This window comes from Castor canadensis, chromosome 14 (assembly GCF_047511655.1).
Source record: "Castor canadensis chromosome 14, mCasCan1.hap1v2, whole genome shotgun sequence".
NCBI classification, from domain to species: Eukaryota; Metazoa; Chordata; class Mammalia; order Rodentia; family Castoridae; genus Castor; species Castor canadensis.
In genome coordinates this window covers 21,865,410-21,886,203 of record NC_133399.1, presented here as the reverse complement: position 1 = coordinate 21,886,203, position 20,794 = coordinate 21,865,410, and the positions used below count along the sequence as shown (strand labels likewise).

General features: G+C 48.0%; 1 long non-coding RNA gene across 2 annotated transcripts; it reads left to right on the top strand.

Annotated features, from left to right (window-relative positions):
• Window positions 1–686: 686 nt before the first annotated feature.
• On the top strand, window positions 687–19,471 carry LOC141416360 (uncharacterized). Of its 2 annotated transcripts, XR_012441106.1 has the most exons (4): window positions 687–944; window positions 1,088–1,139; window positions 17,942–18,203; window positions 19,193–19,471. It is a non-coding gene; the product is annotated as an uncharacterized lncRNA (long non-coding RNA). The 2 variants fall into 2 exon arrangements; XR_012441105.1 differs by having other exon boundaries at window positions 17,942–19,471.
• Window positions 19,472–20,794: the final 1,323 nt, after the last annotated feature.

Here is a 20,794-nt window from a genome sequence, read left to right as displayed (position 1 = left end):
ACCTTGCAAAGAGCGTGCGCTCGGCCCATTTGGGGAAAAAAAAAATCGGATGTAAGAAAATTTATCAAAAGCAGATCTTTGCTAGAGGGGAGGAGTTAGTCAAAAAAAAAAAAAAACAAAACAATTAAAAGCCCTCCGCCTGTTTTGCTTGACTTTCCTAGACCTGAAAAAAATCCAGGAAGATGGGTAGTCCCTTCCCACAGCAAAATTTCGAGATTAAAAGGATAGGAAAAGGGGAAAGGGGAGAGGGAAAGGGCGGGGAGACGCTCCGGAGGGCTCTTAAGGAGTCTTCAAGCTTCAGAGTCCCGGGTTTTTAAAAATATAGAGATATATAAATATATATTTTTTTCCCTTCCTGAATCATTAGCCGCCGCATCTCGGGCTTAGGGAACAGGGTGAGTGTGTGCGCGCACTTCGCCCCGTGCTGCCCCATCTTGGGGTTAAATTGCAGCAAAGAAATCCTGAAAATTCCCATCAAGGTAGTGGGGGCAGAGAGAGAGAGAGAGAGAGATGAAGAGAATGAGAGAGAGAGAGAGAGAGAGATGAAGGGAGAGGGAGAGAGAGAGATGGAGGGAGAGGGAGAGAGATGGAGGGAGAGGGAGAGAGATGGAGGGAGAGGGAGAGGGAGGGAGGGAGAGAGAGAGAGACAGACAGAGAGAGAGAGAGAGAGAGAGAGAAAGAGGGAGAGAAGCGATGCGCCGCTGTTGAATAGCTGCTCTGGTGCGGCAAAGGCTAGCGGCCTCCCCTCCCCCGCCATGGCTTCCTCCTGCTCCCCCGGCTAAAATAAGACTGCGGGAGGCGGGTGGAGAGAAAGGGAGAGGGAACTTTAGATGGGAGCAAAGAGCTGAGACCCTGGCCCCAGAAGCTCTAAGGCCAGCAAGTGCTGAAAGACAGAAAGACCCACCCAGCGCTGGGACACATGGTGGCCCGCCACCAATCGCGAGGTGAGGGGGGACAGGGCCCAGCAGAGTTTGTGGAGGAGAGGGGGGGAAGCGCATGGTCGCCTGGCCAGGGAAGGGGTGGGTAGCCGGGACCGAGGCCTCCTCCCAACCCTGAGGAACCTTGTCCCCTTGCCTCTGTCCTCCAGGGTGACAGCCAACACACTCAGGCATCAGAGAACACAAGGAAGGAAGCAGCTGGTAAGAGAGGTGGCTGTGGCCAACTGGGTGTCATTGGCCCTTGTTTAGCAAAAGACAGTTTGTGAAAGTTGGAAGAATGGTTTGGGGAGACTTGTGCAAATGTTTTGAGTCTTGGGTTTATTTGAGACCCTAAAGGCCACTAGTCTGGGTCCCCAGGAGTGAATAACCAGGTCCTAGTTGGCTAGACAGGCCTTCCTGTGTTATATTTCGCTGGGTTGCCCTTGTTCCTCAAGAACTTTCCTGATTCCACCATTTTTTTAAAAGTGGGAAATTCCAAAACACAAAGAAAAACACAGAAAACATAAGTGACCAGGTTAAGAAGCTGCGTGAAATACATTCATAAAACAAGCTAGCTGCCACCAAACCACCCCCCAACCCACACACCTGCAATGCCACCGTTAATCCTTTACATCTTATAATTACTAGGTAATTACACATCCATAAACACTACAGTTTTATTTTGCTTCCTTTTGACTTTTTGTTATTTTTTCCCCTCCTTTTGACTTTTATATAAGTGGAATCATCTCATATTAATTCTACAGCCTCTGTTTCCTTTGGTGAATTACATCTTTAAGACTCACCTGCTTCCACATGTACCTATAGGTGGCTCACTTTCTCTGCTGTATAGTATTCCATGGAAAGATTATTCTAGAATATTCTAGAAAAAATGATATGTCTTTATATAAATTCCCCCAGTCTGTGCCTTTGAAAGTTATGGATAGCACCTTTAAGATTTTCTTTTTTTTTTTTTTTTTTTCATTTTTCTTTTATTATTCATATGTGCATACAAGGCTTGGTTTATTTCTCCCCCCTGCCCCCACCCCCTCCCTTACCACCCACTCCACCCCCTCCCGCTCCCCCACTCAATACCCAGCAGAAACTATTTTGCCCTTATCTCTAATTTTGTTGTAGAGAGAGTATAAGCAATAATAGGAAGGAACAAGGGGTTTTGCTGGTTGAGATAAGGATAGCTATACAGGGCATTGACTCACATTGATTTCCTGTGCGTGGATGTTACCTTCTAGGTTAATTCTTTTTAATCTAACCTTTTCTCTAGTTCCTGGTCCCCTTTTCTTATTGGCCTCAGTTGCTTTAAGGTATCTGCTTTAGTTTCTCTGCATTAAGGGCAACAAATGCTAGCTAGTTTTTTAGGTGTCTTACCTATCCTCACCCCTCCCTTGTGTGCTCTCGCTTTTATCATGTGCTCATAGTCCAATCCCCTTGTTGTGTTTGCCCTTGATCTAATGTCCACATATGAGGGAGAACAACCTTTAAGATTTTCTAATCTGAGCTGGGCATCGGTGGCTCATGCCTGTAATCCTAGCTACTTGGGAAGCTGAGGTCTGGAGGATCACAGCTCAAGGCCAGCCTGGGCAAATAATTTGAGGGACCCCATCTCAATGGAAAAAAGCTGGGCGTAGTGATACATGCCTGTCATCCCAGCTAAGACTGGAAGCTAAAAATAGAGGGATCAAGGTCCAGGCCAGCCTGACCTTGAACTCTCAATCCTCCTTCCTCAGCCTCCTGAGCAGCTGGGATTATAGGCTGACACCACCGTGCCTGTCTTCTGGCAGCCCCGTTTTTCATGGTGATTTGTAATCATTCTCTTCTGAGGTGTTTGACCCCAGAAGACAACGCCCACCTCCCCCTTTCCCCAGAGGACAAATGGCAAGTCCCTAACCCTGGCCTCCAAACAGGCCAGAGGCTGCAAGTCAGCCTGCACTGTGTCGTAAAGCTTTATAGAGTCCAGAGCCCCACTGGGTTTGAGCCCTTCACTTTTTGGGATGGGGATGGGAAATGGCACTGGGGTTTGAACTCAGGGCCTCACGTTTGCTAGGCAGTCACTCTACCACTTGAGCCACCCCACCAGCCCTTTTTTGTGATTTTTTTTTTTTGAGATAGGGTCTTGAGAAGTATTTGCCCAGCTGGCTTCAAACCATGATCCTCCCTGATCTCTGCCTCCTGAGTAGCTGGGATTACAGGCATTTACCACTGTGCCCAGCTTGGGTAAGAGATTTCTATACACCGTCCTCAAATGACTACCATAGGTAGTTCCTTGACCTCGCCACAAATACCAATCTGTAGTGTGGATTGGGTAGAAAAGTTGGTGTCTCAACAGCCACATGGACAGAAGCCATCTAACAGTAGGCCCCCAGAAATGGCTGTGGCCATTGGTTCTGACCTCTAAAATATCTGCCTACGGGGGGTTAACTTATCAACCAGGCACAGTGTTACCATCCTGGTTTTAAGAACATTATTCAATTGAACAGAGCTAACCTCTTTGAAATAAATGCTCCAAATAAATAAAAGCAAATCAAATTCATCCAACGACTAAAACAATTACCAGCAGATCCAGTCACGTGTCGTTCCAAAGAGGACATTTAGTCTCTGCCTTCTGGTCTGCACACCAAGACCTTGCCAGGCATGGTGGCTCACGCTTGTAATCCCAGCGCTCAGGAAGTGGAGGCAGAAGAATTGAAAGTCTGAGACCAGCCTAAGCTACTTAGCCAGACCCTGTTTCAAGTATAAATAAATAAAATAAAACATGGCTCCAACTCCCAGCATAACGTTAAATAGCAACATATACCCAGCAAAAATTTTTTTTCTTTTATTATTCATATGTGCATACAAGGCTTGGGTCATTTCACCCCCCTGCCCCCACCCCCTCCCCCAGCAAAATTTTTCAAAAACAAATGAGGCAAAACTAACTCTGGGCACAGATCTGAGTTCAAATCATCATCTGAATGGCATTGACTAACATTGATTCACTATTGGCTCATTTTTAATTTCTCAAGTAAATGTTTTCATTTTGGAGTAATATTATATTTGCGGAAAACTTGAAAAGATACACAAGGGGTGACCACATACCCTTCACACAGCTTCCTCTGACATTAACACTGTGCATAAAATGAGTCTGTCGGTTCTTTGTTGGTTTGTTTTTTGAGCCAGGGTCTTGCTATTTATGTAGCCCAGGCTGGCCTCAAACCTGTGATCCTCCTAACTCTACTTCCAAAGGCCTGAGATTACAGGAGTGTGTAACATGCCCAGCTTCAAGTGACTGCCTTTCCTACTCTCCTCTTTGGAATTGAGTCACTAAGACCTGCTCACGCTTAGTGGGGGACAGAACTAAGCACCACTTTCTGGTCCTCAGAATCCAACTGGGTTAAAAAAAACTGCCAATCAAAAATATTCAGAGCTGGGCATGGTGGCTCACACCTGTAAGCTCAGCCACTCAGGAGGCAGAGATTGGGAGGATCACAGGTTGAGGCTAGCCTGGGCAAAAACTTAATGAGACCCCATTCTAACCAACAAGCCAGGTGTGGGGGCATGCATCTGTAGTCCCAACCATGGGATTACATGGTGTAGGAGGGTCTTTGCCTTAAGCTACCTCAGGAAAGAACATGAGACACTGTCAGAAAAATAGCTAAAGCAAAATGGGCTGGGGGGAGTGGCCCAAGTGGTAGAGCACCTGCCCAGCAAATGCAAGCCCCTGAGTTCGAACCTCACTACTGCCAAAACAAAAAAAAATCAGAAAAAAATTGTGTCCATACTGAACGTGGGTGGGCTTTTTAAAAAAATTTTTGTTTTGCTACAATGCCAGGGTTTGAACTCAGGGCCTCACGCTTGCTAGGCAGGCTCTCTACCACTTCAGCCACTCACTCCACCAACCCCATTATTGGTTGTTTGGAGTCTTGAGAAATTTTTGCCCAGGCTGGCTGGCCTTCAACTGTGGTCCTCCTGACCTCCACCTCCCGAGTAGCTGGAACTACAGGTGTGAGCTACCGTGTCTGGACTAATTGTTAACTTTAATGGTTAAATAGCAGTAACTCTGGGGTCCCTAACAGACAAGCAATCAATTAAAGTCGAGGACACCGGTCCTGGGTAAATGCAGCTCCTCCTGTGGTGACCAGAGGATCCCACCTGGGGACTTCCTGCAGAAGTGCATGATTTGAGTAATTTGTATCTGACCATCTGCAAATGCAAGGCGGGCTACAAAGTAACTTCTCTACGAAAGTGTTAGTGTCACAATGCTCAAATAAAGACAGAGACTGGTCCAGATGAAAGGAAAAGTTACCATCAAATCCAAAAGGAGGAGGGTCAGGATCTCATTTTGCCACCAAAGGGCGTTTTGGGGACAATTGGCGACATTTGAATAAAGTCTGTAGATGAGTACTACTGGTGTGCCAGTGCGAATTTCCTGATTCGGAGCATTGTGGCATTGTAAGAGAGTGTCGTGTTTCAGGGACTCACCGAGGGTGTGGGGTTAGGAAGGGATGAAAAAGAGCAATGGTGGTGAAAGTGACCAAAGAACGTTACATGCATGCATGGAAATACCACAGGCAAATTCCATTCCACACTTCACCTATACTAAATTAAAAAGGAATCATAAAAGGATCGAGAGAGAGAGAGAGAGAGAGAGAGAGAGAGGAATCAATTGTTAACATTTGAGGGAAAGGAAATCTGCCTGCTATTTGCATAACTTTTGTTAAGTCAGAAATTTCAACAAAATAAAAAGTTAAGCAGGTTGGGCGTGGTGGCTCATGCCTGTAATTCTAGCTACTTGGGAGCCAAAGAACAGGAAACTAGGCAAAAAGTTCACGAGACCCCATCTCAAGCAATGGTGGTACAGTGGTGCACACTTGTCACCCAGCCATGCAGGAAAGCTTAAACATAAGGATCGTGGTCCAAGCCACGAGACCCTATCTCAGAAACAACCAGAGCAAACAAGGATGCGGGTGTGACTTAAGCATCCTTAAGGCTGCCTCACAAGTGCAAGGCCCTGAGTTCAAACCCCAGTACCACCAAAAAAAATGTAAATTAGATTATTGTTCTTTGCGTGTTCCTTTTCTATTGCAACTTGTTCTTGTTTCACGATTATAGTACTTTCCCCTGCATACTCTCTGGTTTTCCAAGTTTCTTCCTTTCCTTTGTTACTTTTTGGTGTCTGTCATTTTGGAGGTTGTCCTCAGTTGAATGGAAACCCTCGGGTGAATGCAGAGGATTTACACTTAAGGACACAGGACCTCCTCGAGGCTCCTGTGGATCCTGCTGGGTGATCTGGGTGGGCTGTTCGTTTGGGGAGTCTCTGATGTCACCACCCATTTGTGTTCTCTGAAACTTGGTTCCCCCCCCAAAAAATGTAAGCTTCGTGTCAACCGTGACCGTATGAGGTAACCTTTGCACGCAGTTCTGCTCTGTTTGGTATTGTAGACAAGACAAACTACTTGCTTTCAATAAAGCTTTGTCCATCAAATGCCACTGAAATTCTACTCTTGAAATGTGGGAAGGAGCTTCTGACATGGCCCTCATCGGTGCCTTCTTGCTGGAATTCACACCCTTTCTCCTCCTCCTCCTCCTCCTCCTCCTCTTTCTTTTGAGATTAGGTTACAAACACACTGTGGTGGTTTCCATATTCCATTCTCTCTCTCTCTCTTCCTCTCCCTGTCCCTCTCTCCTCCCCTGAGGGAAGTCAGCTGCCATGTTGTAGGTTGCCCTATGACAAGGAACAAAGGACAACTCCAGCCTACAACCCCAGAGGAAATGAAGCCCCCAGCCCAGCAGCTCAAGTTTTGGGTTACAATCTTATACAAAGTATTAAATAACTAACAAATAACTAATGCATTAGGGCTCCAATTTTTTTTTCACCTTCTCTCCCTGTGTCAGCCAGCTTGCCATTATTGTGGCTAAATGCCTGAGTGAGTAAGCTTTTAAGGCAGAAAGGTTTGTTTGGTCTGGTTGATTTGGGCCTGTGGCAGCACAGTAGGTCATGGTGGGAGCTGTGGTAGACGGTGCCTGTTCATCTCATGGCAGCCAGGAAGCAAAGGGACAGAGGAAGACGCAGGATCCTAATATAGTCTCCAAGGCCACGCCCCCAATGACCTCACTTCCACACACCAGGCCCCGCCTCTTAAAGGATCCACTACCTCCTAATAGTGCCACAGGCTGGTGACCAAGTCTTCAGCACATGGACTTTTAGGAAACATTCAAGAGCCAAACCATAAGCCAGGCATGATGGCACACACCTGTAATCCCAGCCTCGGCCACATCAAGCTGGAGACCAGCCTGGTCAACTTAGCAAGACCCAGTCTCAAAATAAAGGTTTTGTTTTTAAAAGGTCTGGGGGTATAGCTCTGTGGTACAGTGCTTCCTAGGGGCCCTGGGTGCAACCTCCAGAACTGCAAGGGAGAGAGAGAGAGATCAGAGAGAGGGACAGGAGAGAGAGAGAGCGTGACAGGAGAGAAAGAAAGAAGAGAGAGGGGAGAAGGGTGAGAGACAGACACTGAGACGGAGGGAGAGAGAGATCTCTAAGCCATAGCGCTTCCTCAAAGAAAAGAAGCCATTTTTTCTCCTTTCTGGACCCCCACAAAGGCTTATGGTGTGACAGGCACTGAAGCCGATCACCTAATGTATTACTAGTTTTCTCCATGGAGGCACATGGCAAGGTGGCACCTCCTGGCCCCCAGTGGCCTCTGGTCCCATGGGGCATTCACATTAAATAAAATTCAAAACCCAGTTCTTCAGTCTTGCAAGCCACATTTATAAGTACTCAAAAGCCATGCGTGTCTAGCAGCTGTTTTATTTTTATGCATTTATGCATTTATTGGGACTGGAATTTGAACTCAGGGCTTCACACTTGCAAAGCAGGTGCTCTACTCCTGGAACCACACCTCCAGTTCACTTTGCTCTGGTTACTTTGGAGATGGAAGGGAGGTCTCACAAACTCTTTGCCCTGGCTGGCCTCCAACTTCGATCCTCTCAATCTCAGCCTCCCAAGTAGCTGGGATTACAGGCATGAGTCACCACACCTGGCTAGAAGCTGATTTGTGGACCAGCACGGTGAAGGGCATTTCTGGAGAGTTCTATTGCATGGTGCCCGCTCCTCTAGAGAAGCTTTTCTTTTGCACACACAGCTCCAGATGGTGAGGGCTCCTTCAGCCCCACCCAGGCTCCTGGAGTGAAAATACCACAGGGCTGAGGTCCCCTTCGATGTGTGAGGACATGCAGGGGAAGTGAGAATGGCACTGGTGGCTGTAAGCCCACAGAGATGCCGAGTTGCTTCAACAGTGTCCATCACCTCATTCACAGCACGCAGACCCTCTTCCTGTGGCATCTGTGGTGCTTTGAGTACAGTCTGAGTTTGTCCCACAAAGGTCTCCATGTTGGGAGCGGGACCAACACAGCTTCAGGGTGGTGGTGCCTTTAAGAGGCAGGGCCTAGTGGGAAGTCACAGGGTCACTGCCCTTGAAAGAAACTGAGGTCATTCTCCTAGGACCCTGGTTAGGTCTCAGAAGATGGTTGTTCTAAAAAAACAAACTGCCACCGGTGGTGCATGCCTGTAATCCCAGCTACTCAGGAAGCAGAGATCAGGAGGATCGCGGTTCAAAGCCAGCCTGGACAAATAGTTCTGTGAGACCCTATCTCAAAAAACCCTATCACAAAAAAGGGCTGGCGAAGTGGCTCAAGGTGAAGGCCCTGAGTTCAAATCCCAGTACTGCACTATAATAAATAAATAAGTAAATGAAAGGTGTTTATGGGAAGGATTGGAAGAGGGGATTATAGATTTGCCTGCAGTGTGTGTGGCTCTTGACCCAGGAGAGCAACTGTGACATGAACACATATTTTGGGGGATACATTGGACCAAATGATGTCCCCACCCCTGCCAAGAGAAGTTCCCATCTGAATTCCAGAACCCGTGAGTGAGACTTTGTAGTTTAAGGATCTTGAGATGAATCCATCTGGGATGAGAGGGAGAGGGACAGAGACAGACAGACAGACACAGAGGACACCCTGGGATGCACCACCAGCCAAGGAGTGCTGGGGACAGCTGGCGACACTGGACACACTGGAGAGACGAGGAAAGGGCTCTCTGAGAGCTTCTGGAGGGAGTGTGACCCTGCTGTCACCTGACGCTGGACTTGAGACTGCAGGGTACAGGGCACAGAAGTCCATCGCCCTGAACTGTTAGATGGTGGGAAGTTTCAAAACGGCAGCAGACGAATGCACAGCCCCACACCGCCTGGGGACAATGGGCACAGAGAGGGCTGAGGTGGCAGCAGAGACCCTTGAGAAGTGTGGGCAGGACGGCAGAGGCGGGAAGGGACGTCCTCACTGGGGCAGAGATGCCACCATCAAGAAGAAGGGAGGAAACCCTGGCAGACGAGGCCACAGGAGGCCACAGCGGGAGCGTACAGGATCCCAAAGATCAAATGCAGGCAAAACCAAGCGAGAGGACAGAAAAACACCCTCCTGGATCTATGACAGGTGTGACGGTGGCTTTGAGTATTCTTTTGTTGCAGAAGACACAGAACTGACACCATGACCATTTTTAAGCATACATTCCAGTGACCATACTAAATTATTGTGCAACCATCCCCATCATCAGTCTCCAGAACTTTCTCAACTCCCCCAACTGAAACTCTGTCACCATTCACCAGCCACTCCCACCCGCCCTACCCCAAGCACCCACCATGACACTTCTTGTCTCTATGAATTTGACGACTCTAGGGACCTCCTGTGAGTGGAATCCCACAGCAAGTGTCCTTTTATGACTGGCAGAATTTATTTAGCATAATAACCTCAAGGTAGCATGTGCCAGAGCTTTATCCTTTTTTAGGGCTGAATAATATGCCACCACATAGCTCTACCACACGTATTTATTTACCCCTTTCTCTCTTGATGGACACTTGGGTTGTGTCCACCTTTTGGTTACAGTGACTATATCCATTGTGATCACAAGTGTGCAAATCTGTTCAAGACCCTGCTTTCATTTCTATGGGGCATGAACTCAAACAGGGCTACTCGGTTGTATGTTAAACTTTATACTCAGTTTTTTCTTGACTATCCCCTCCTCCACAGCAGCTGGGAAGTCCTTAGCTGCTAGACATGCCTAATTAAAGATTTCCAGGAGAAATCACACAATGTATGAGACATATTCCCCAGGGTTATATTAAAGCAAGTGGAAGCTAAAGGTAGAGACAGACACACAAGTCGTTCGTGAGTGGTTGATGATTGAAGACCGATGACAAAAGCACGGCGGGCTGTCGTGTACTCTCTCTCCTTTTGAGCATGTTTGAACTTGGCCGGGGGAAAGACTTTTGCGTGTAAAATATTCAAAATATTCTTGATGCACATTGCGACAAGAATCTTGTGTTTAATTGTGGAAGTAAAAGTATTCAGGCTTGCTGTATTTTCTAGCCATTACAAATCGCAGGTAGCCTACAGAATGCCAGGCTCGTGATTAAATTCTTGCTTCATGTCTACCTCGAGAAGTTAGCCAGGAAATTTTTTTTTAATCCCATGAGCTACCTGCTTTGGGGATCTCTGGTCTTGGTTTCCATTGAGTAAGACCTGAGCAAAATCCCAACAACTTGGAAAATAGCAAGCTTTCCCACACCTGGAGATGAAATTGCAGATGGTAGCATTGAGTGAGTGTGTGGTGATTTCTTCGGACATTCAAGAAAAATTGTCACCTCCGTGTGTTCAGGTTATTCACAGATGTTCATTGAGTAGCTTTTTTTTGTGGTACTGGGGTTTGAACTCAGGGCCTTCACTTTGAGTCATTCCACCAGCCCTATTTTTGTGAGGGGTTTTTCGAAATAGGGTCTCTCAAACTATTTGCCCAGGCTGGCTTCGAACCTCGATCCTCCTGCTCTCTGCCATCGGCGCCTGACTTGTGTAGCTATTTTTGCCAGGTCCTGTCTCAGACACTGATAATAGAACCATGACTAGAACAAAAAAAAAATCACTTGTTTCAGCTGGGCACAGTGGCTCACATCTGTAATCCCAGCTACTTGCTAGGCTGAGATCAGGAGGGTCTCAGTTCGAGGCCAGCCCAGGCAAATAGTTCAGAGACCCCATCTCCAAAATAACCAGAGCAAAGTGGACTGGAGACGTGGCTCAAGTGGTAAGAGTGCCTGCTTTGCAAGCACAAAGCCCTGAGTTCAAACCCTGTGACACCAAAAAAAAAAAAAAAAATATTTTTTGAGTTCCAGGACCTCAGCAACACAGAGGTTAAAACAGAAAAAAAAAAAAAAAACAAGTAAAGAAGGGAAACTGGGCAGAAGTGTGGGTGATCAGCATGACAGAATTACATGAAAATATAAAAAACATTTGCTCGTATTTTCACGAAAAGACAAGTAATAAACCTGAACCCAACACAAATGATTTTCCCCTAGGGCAAGGGGACAAAGAAATGTGACAATGATCCTGATGCGGCCTTGCCATCTGAGCAGCACTAACTCCCCAGAAAAAATGGACCTTATTTTCTTCTGTTTGGCCCAGTGATTTGAAAAGACAGCAGAGAATGTGGGAAGAGAATGCCCAGAGGTCACCGGTGGGGATGGGGGGATTTACACCATGAATGGTTCATTTCTTCCTGGCCTTTCACGCCTGTCATCCCAGCTACTCAGGAGGCAGAGATCAGGAGGATCACGGCTCGAAGCCAGCCAGGGCAAATGGTTCAAGAGATCCTATCTTGAAAAACTCGTCACATAAAAGGGCTGGTGGAGTGGCTCCAGGTGTAGACCCCAAGTTCAAATCCCAGTACTGCAAAAAAAAAAAAATTTTGGACTCCCTTTATCCAAAGGGTAGCCCCAAAATGCATGCAAAAACTTTGTCACTGAGCACAGGACACATCAATATATAAAAAGATATAAGTATAAAAAGCCTTAACATGACAAAATGCAATAGAACATCAATAATTCTACATCTGTTCTGTACAGAAATGGTAACGGTTTAAATATATCAGGATAAATAAAATGTTAAAATTAAGCTGGGCAAGGTGGCTCACCCCTGTAGTCCCAGCTACTCGGGAGGCAGAGACAGGAGGATCGCTTGAGCCCTGGAGTTCAAAGCCAGCCTGGGCCAAATAATGAGACCCCCATCTCAAAAACAACTTCACCTGTGTCTTTTTCTCTTTTCTGATGTGAGTGCTCGAAAATTTCTAATTCCATATGTGACCCATATCATCTATCTCCTGGACAGTGCCACAGCTCCATGACCTTCAGCACGACCTTCAACCCCTTCCCAGACTCTGTTTCCCCCCATAGGAACCAGTCCTCCAGGCTGTGTTCTGCTCTGTGAGCTTGGTTTGTCATTCAGCCTCTCTGAACCTCAGTTTCTTCATCTGCTGAATGGGGCAGCACCCCATGGGAAGATGAAAAGGTAAAATGAGGGCCTCGGCCGCCATCTTTGCTGTGTGCAGGGAGAATTACCCCTCCTATTCAGGGAAGCGTCCATGTTGGAGAAACAGAGGTAGCAAACACAGGAAGGACCCCCTGTGCCTGACACAGACCAGGAAAGGAGACAGAAGAGACCCCAACCCCACTCAGGAGGGGGAACCCGCTTTTCTGTGTCTCTCACTCCATTGCCTGGCGTGGCTGTGTCTTTTCTCGTAGATAAATGCTTTCATCCCGTGTTCTGAGAGCTAAGGCACCCGTTCCAGAAATGTCTCACAGCGTTAGCAAGGACATAAACCCATGCCATCAAATCAAGGGAAAGGGATTTAATTGGGCTCACAGTCTTATCACAAGACAGCATGGTGAGTGGCCCAGCTGTGTGACCTTGAGCAAGTTGCTTGACCTCTCTGGCCTCAGGAGGTTCATCTGTAGAATGGGAGAGTGTCAGTGTTTGCTTAAATGGTTCATGCTAGATGATCTTAGAGACTGGGTGAGACTGACTGTTACTGCCTCTGATGGCCTCTTTGGTGACAAACATCTCTCTCTCTTCTCTCTCTCTCTCTCTCTCTCTCTCTCTCTCTCTCTCTCTCTCTCTCTCTCTCTCTGTGGTCCAGGATCTTGCTATGTTGCCCAAGCTGGCCTTGAACTCATGACCTCAAACAATCCTCCTACCTCCACCTCCTGGGTTCCTGGGACCACAGTCATGGGCCACTGTGCCAGTGCCGGGCTTAAAGTCATTTGTAATCACCAAACCGATTCCTTCCCCACCCCCAATGACTTTGGGACTTTTATTTATTTATATTTTTAATTTTAATTTATTTTAGAGCTTTTTGTGCTTTTGGGATGGAAACAGAGAGCCTTGTGCTTGAACGTGCTAGGCAACCACTCTGCCACTGAACTGCACCCCCAGCCCCTGGAACTTCTCTTTAATCCCCTTATAACTTGGTTTTTAAATAGTTTTTGCGTGTGTCTTTAGCGCTTCACGGTGACAGTTCCGTGAAACGTCACAGCACATGAGACAATTCGATCTGTTGCAAAATGAAAACCAGAAATCTTGGCAAGAGACGGCAGGGTTTACGAAGTCTCTGACGGGGATCGGGATGGGGAAGAGGCTCTTGCAACGCAGAGGATGTGCGAGACACTCGGCAGACAGGGTGGCTAACGACTAAACAGGTGACGGAGGGATGAACCAGCTAGGCTGGTTGTGCAGAGGCCTGGGCTCCATTCCTGGCAGGGCGGAAATAAACTGACAAACAGATATAGATATAGATTCAGGTATAAATATATTGCTAGAGAAAAATAAAAACAGAGAGAGAGAGCACACATTTTGGAAAATGACAGCCCCTCTGGGGAAACTGATGAAGAACTCTCTGTGCTGTTTGCACAAATGCCCAGCCTCATGGCTAAACCTCCCCAGTGGAAGATGAAATGAAGAGTTCTGTGTCTCCACCGCACAATTTCATTAGGGAAAGATTTCCGTGCAAAACACCAACTGTTGGCTCATTCTGTCTCTTCAGTCCAAGGATCTGAGCAAACTTGCAATTACGACTTCAATTTTATTACACACAATTAAAAGATAATCCTAGCCAGGCACGGTGGCTCATGCCTGTAATCCCAGCTACTTGGGAGGCTGAGATTGGGAGGATTGCAGCTTGAGGCCAGTTGGGCAAAAAGTTAGTGAGACCCCATCTCAATTAACAAGCCAGGCATGGAGGTGAGTGCCTGTCATCCCAGCTATGCAGGAGGCTGTAGGAAGGAGGGTTTCAGTCTGAGGTCAGACAGAAATTCAAGACTCTATTTGAACAGTAATGAAAGTAAAAAAGGCTGGTGGAGTGGCTTAAGTGGTGCAGATCGAGAGAGAGAGAGAGAGAGAGAGAGGATGAGAGAGAGGATGAGGCAGTGGTGATTAAGGAAGCCTCCTTGGCAAGGTAACATTGAAGCAGAAACTTGGAGGAAGTGAGAAAAAGAGCCAGCAAAAATCCATGGCAAGAGCATTCCCAGCTGAGGAACCCCATGTGCAAAGGTCCTGGGGCAGGAATGCACTTAGTATGCACAAAGAAGAAGATGGGGCAAATTGTGGACCACGTGAGGACTTTGGCCTTTTGTCATCACTGAGCTACAAGTCATGGAGGATTGTGAGCTAAGGATGGAGGTCACCTGGCTCAGGCGTTCACTGAATCACAAAATGAGAGACTGGAAAGAGGCAGCTGTAGGTGGGAGGCTGTGGGTTCTGTGGCCAGATGGGGTCCATGGCAAGTTATTTAAGGGTCTAGTGCTTATGGGTCAGATGTGGAGGATGAGTGAAGGAGGGAGGCCAAGGCCAGCTGTGAGATTTTGACGCCAGCTGCCATCAACTGAGGGAAAGACTGCAACAGGGGGAAGAGGAAGTGTCGAGAGAAAAACAATTCATTCACCCCATCCCCCCTCAAATTATAGAATCACCCCACAGCAGTGTTCATAAAGAATGAGAATGCAAACATCTATTAATAATTATTTGTAAATGCTGCATATTAGCTAGTTTAGATAAACCCTGCTCTCTGGGAACTTTGCCAGAAAAAAAGTCCCGAATGAACCTTCTGTAGCTATCAAAGCCAATAAAATACCATCAGGGAGCACGCTGGGGAACGGGAAGTCGCTGCCTCGTGTGAGAATCTATTTAATCTAACACTTATTCCACCAGCCACCCCTCGATAAGAGCGGGATCGCCTGCACAGGAAGATAAACACCAATGGGGCTGAAGAAGGATGGGAGGGGAGCAGGATTAGGACGATGAGCAAAGGAAGGAGAGATGGGGCCAGGGTGTGACTCGGGGGTAGGTCACTTGCTGAGTATATGCAAGCCCTGTGGGTTCCATCCCCAGCACCACCAAAAATAAAATAAAATAAAATAAAAGCTGGGAGCAGTGCCTCACCTCTGTAATCCCAGCTACTTGGGAGGCTGAGATCAGAGGAATCGAGGCTAGAGGCCAACCCAGGAAATACTTCACGAGACCCCATCTCCAAAATAACCAGAGCAAAATGGACTGGAGGTGTGTGAGGTCTGGGGTCAAGCGGGTGGCAGGAACTAGGAGAGAGAGAAGAGAGAGAGAGAGAGAGAGAGAGAGAGAGAGAGAGAGAGAGAGAGAGAAGGAAGGAAGGAAGGAAGGAAGGAAGGGGAGGAGGCGGATGAGAAGAAGATGGAAGAGGAGGAAGAGAGAAAGGAAGGAAGGAAGGAAAGAGAGAGAGAAAGAAAGAAGGAAGGAAAGAAGGGAGGAAGCAATGAAGGAAGAAAGGAGGGAGGGAGGGAGAGAGAGAGAGAAAGAACTTTCTAAAGCAGGTTGTGCTGTTGAAGGATCTTGGTGAACCAAGCTCTTATCTTTCACAGATAGCCTTGCTGCCCCTTGGCCACCAAGCCACCCTTTGTGGTGGGCGCCTCTCCCCCCCATTTTGGCAAATGGGAGCCAGGTTCGGTGGTCGCAGCCTCCCTCCCTGGCTGGCGCCACGTGCGGCGCCAAATAGCCCGCCTCCACCTTTCCCTGCTGCTGATTGGACCCCTGGGTCTGTACCCCGACCAATGGCTGCAGGCAGAAGTGACACACCCCCTCAGGTCTGGCCAGTAGGAAACGCCCAGCCCGTGTTCTGCCTCCTTCAGCGCCATAGAAATTCAGCTCGACAGGGGAAGGGGGCGCAAGAGGCCCTTGTAGAAGACAGCAGAGCCACAAGGCGAGGGACCCTCGACCCCTGAGTCACCACCTGGAGGAAAGCCTCCCGAGGACACCCCCGTTGGACAGCACAGTGACAAGGACACGCTCACTGAGTTTAGCCATGGGAATAGGGGTTATCTGTCACAGCAGTCTTTTAATAAGGGTGACCCATGTGTTTCGAATGGAATTGACATTCTCTCCTGTTCGGCTTCTGAACTTTTATTATCCTACTTTTAAGGAAGAATCTATTCTCTATTAGGGTTTGAGCGTGTCCCTCGAATGTTCAGTTTACAAACCTCATCCCCAAAGTCAATGGCTGTGTTTGTGGGGCAGGGGGTTGTTTGGGATGAGAATAGAATTAGATGAGACCATGAGGGTGGGGCCCCAAGGATGGTATTAGTGGCTTTTGAAGAACAGGAAGAGAGACCCACACTGGCACCCTTGCTCTTTCTCACCAAGCATTGCCCTCCGCCATGTGACGATGCAACACAAGACCCTCACCAGAGACAGGGCCATGCTCTTGGATTTTCCACCTCCCATAACCCTGAGCGAAACACCTGCATCCTTTCTAAACTACCCAGGCTGTGGTATCTGGTGACAGACCCCACCCTCACACCATCCATCTGCAGTCCCACACCTTCCTAGGAACCCCATCTCTGTCACTGTGCTCACCAAGCTGTCTCTCGCGTCAGAGTTTCTGACCTTCCCTAAGTCCCCAGCTGGTGTGCCAAAGGTGCACAACAGACCGTGCTGTTGAAGGAGGTACCTGCTGCTCAGGACGTACTAAAAGCTCCTGGCAAACCTCACACCCACGGCTTTGTCTCTGTCACCTGGACTCCTTTTCATTCTTTTATTTGGCAGGTGCTCTACTTCTTGAGCCAACCTGCCCCCACACTCCAGCCCTTTCCTTTAATTCTTTAAAATGCACCATATTAGAAGTGGAGGTGTGGCTCAAGTGGCATGGGACCTGCTTTGCAAGAACAAAGTCCTGAGTTCAAATCCCAATACCACCCTACAAAAATGCATCATATGCATTCCCGCCTCCAGACTTTACAGTGCCGATCCCACGGCTAGGAGCATGGGGACCCTCTCCCCATTCCCCAGATGAGCTCTACTGAAGTGCTCGGTCTCAGCTGAAACGCTCCCTTGCCTAAGAAGTGTTCATGCCATTCAGCCTTGCAGTTAGTAATTGTGGCCTTCAAAGCACTCCCCGCACCTGACAGACTGGATATGTCTGCTTTGTTCACACCGTGTGCAGCTCGAGTGTGGGGAATGGCACGTGCCAGGTGATGGAGAAGATAGCATTGAAAACAAGCAAGTGGGTGGGCGGATGGGCGGATGGACAGATGGGCGGATGGGTGGATGGATGGTGGTTGGATGGAGGGATGGGTGTGTGGATGGGCGGGTGGATGGATGGGTGGGTGGGTGGATGGATGGGCGGGTGGATGGATGGATGGTGGTTGGATGTGTGGATGGGCAGGTGGATGGATGGACGGGCGGGTGGATGGATGGGCAGGTGGGTGGATGGATGGGCGGGTGGATGGATGGATGGTGGTTGGATGGATGGATGGATGGATGGGCAGGTGGATGGATGAGTGGATGCATGGATGGAGGGATGGGTGTGTGGATGGGCGGGTGGATGGATGGATGGATGGATGGGCAGGTGGATGGATGGTGGTTGGATGGAAGGATGGGTGTGTGGATGGGCGGGTGGATGGATGGGCGGGTGGGTGTGTGGATGGGCGGGTGGGTGTGTGGATGGGCGGGTGGGTGGATGGATGGTGGATGGATGGATGGATGGATGGATGGGCAGGTGGATGAATGAGTGGATGGTCAGATGGGTGGATGCATGGATGGAGGGATGGGTGTGTGTGTGGATGGTGGTTGGATGGATGGATGGGTGGATGAATTTCCCTCTCAGGGTGCTTATTATAATTCTGTAGGTTCAAAGGAACCTGGAAGTGGCTGCCATTTTGACAATCCTCAAAGAAGCCACTGACTGAGACCCGGTGCCATTCATCTTTACTCTAGTGGACTTGGAATTCTCTTTGGGGATGAACAGACAGATCAGATGGAAGCAAAGAGAACAGTTGACCATTAAATAAACCACGTGATCCCAGAAGACAACACACGACTCACACTACAAAGAGGTGATGTTGAGTGTTGGATGGCAGACCTCAGACACTTAAAATTCAAATCAAGCAGGTGAGGACAACTCCATGCCAAAAATCAGGCGACCAGAATCAGAATGTGTTGGCTGGCAGTGGTGGGGGTGGTAAAAATAGGCCAGTCAGCCAATTACGCACGTCTTGTCCCCAAGAGCCTGAGGAAGAACGAATGGCCCTCACCCGGATCACAAGGGACCCCTTCCACTCAAAGTAAGAGAAAGGCAATTAAAACTGTGCTGAGAAGTCATTTGTCACCTATCTTATGGGGAAAAAAAGGTCCAAAAGCTAAGAAACATGCCCTGTCACCAGAGCTGGTGGGCACCGGGCAGCTGTGCCCACTGGGAGGGGATGGAAATTGATGCATTCCCAAGGACTGATCATTCAACAATTGCATCCAGATCACCTTTAGTCTTTGACCCACTGTACAACTTCCCCATGTGACAATGACATCTGCCTAAAATTTACTGCAACATTATATGGAAAGGCAAAATATTGGGAATGACCCATGTATCCATAAGTAAGGCTTGCTTAATAAGTTACGGATCACCACATTGAAAATAGTAGCCCTGAGCGTGGTGGTACATGCCTGTAATCCCAGCAACTGAGAGGATCACTAGCTCAAGGCCAGCCTGGGCTACACAATGAGACCCTGACTCAAAAAACAAAACAAGCCAAGTGTGGTGGCTCAAACCTGCAATTCTAGCTACTCAGGAGGCTGAGATGGAGAGAATTTCGGTTTGAGGCCAGTCTGGACAAAGGTTAGTGAGACCCTAACTCAACCAATGGCTGAGTGTGGCGGTGCACACCTGTCATCCCAGCTATGCAAGAAGCATATATAGGAGGATAGGCAAAAAGTGAGACCCTATTCCCAAAATAACTAAAACAAAAAGGGCTGGGAAAGTGGCTCAAGTGGTAAAGCACCTGCCTAGCAAGCATGAGGCCCTGAGTTCAAACCCCTGTACCGCTCCCCTTACACACAAAACAAAAATGAAAACCTACAAATATTTATTACCTGAATCTTTATAGAAAGAAGTCCTCCAGTTCCTGCTTTATTTAGCTGCCAATTCACAGGAAATACAGGGGACAGAACAGCTAAACCACCAGCATGGGGGACACAGCCAGCCAAGCCCAAGTTCAAGTCCAAGGGTGGAACAACCTCCAGGAAGAACAAAGGGTTGGAAATTCCAAAAGACCTTCGAGACAAACCAGCCAAGCAGGGAGTAAAGATAAGTGGCTGAATATTTGAGGGTAATGGAAGATGGTGATGTTCGAAGTTGGGTGAAGGGTATCAACACACTGCCTGTTATCTTTGCACTTTTTCTGAAAAGTTAAAAGTATTCTGAAATAAAAGCTTATTTTAAAACAATGGCAGTGAGTGTGGTTACAGGGGTTTTGTTTGGTTTGAGTGTTTTGGGTTTGGATTTTGCAGCTGTGAAAAGGAAGACAGGGTGGCCCCTACTAAACACAGTGGCAGCCATCTTAACAGCTTGGGCTCTTGAGAGATAAAAGCAGTGCTTGGTCAACCTCATCCCGAACCTCACCTACTTTTCAACTTCTAGTTATGAAAGCCAATGTCATCACTCAGTTTTCAGTGTGCTTGTGTTTGCTGTCACATGCAGCCCAACCTCCTAGCCTGCCAGGGCAACAGAAGACTTTCCACACAGACCCCATGTGTGTGGATTTTCTGAGCAAGCCACAAGCCTAACTCTGCATTTGAAAGGATCCAACTGTGAATCCCAGTCTAGGCTGTTCCGAGAGCCCGAGTTCAGATGATATCCACTTTGATGGGTATTACAAACCCTCTCTGAACAAAGTCCTTTTCCTATTAGTCAGTCACTCAGTCACTTGTCAAACACTTCCCTCACCCCTCCCCTGTTCTCATCCTCAGGCTTGGACCATTGCAGTATCCTATCTGCTCATTCCAATTGTCACATTTGATCAATGGCTGTCAAAATCTCTCTCTCTCATTCACTCCCCATCCCCCACCCAGCCCCTGGCACCCACCCTCCTACCTCTGCTGTGCAATTAAACTGTTCTAGTTCCCCACGTAAGTAGATTCAAGTCGTATTTGTGCATTTATTTTGTTTGAGATAGGGTCTCACTATGTAGCCTCAAAGTCATGATCCTCCTGCTTCAGCTTCCTAAGTGCTGGGACTACAGGTATGTGCCACCATGCTCGACTAGGGATGCTGAAACCAGCCAGGAGCCTCCCTGCCAAAGCCTTCTCACTAGCAAACCAAAGCCACTTGTCACTCAGATCTGTGGCCTCTGGTGTCAGAAACCAGGGACAGAGACCAAATGGAGAAGTGTCTCAAGTGTTAAAAGAGCCTGTATAGCAAGCTTAAGGCTCTGAGTTCAAATTCCAGTACCTCCAACAAGAAAAGAAAATATCACAATGAAACCCCTTTGGACAATTAATTTAGGCTAATAAAAAGTTAAAAAAAAACTAAAAGAATTCTGATGAACACCCCGGGACCACCCCATCCAGAGGGAATACAAACTCCAGCTCACCACGCAGCCCCCGCCCCTGGATTCTTCACGCCCACCCAGGGTCCCACTTGGCTTTGAACCTCGCTTCCTGAGGTGACCGCCCTACACTGCTTGTCCCCTTCTCCTTCTGTGCCTGCC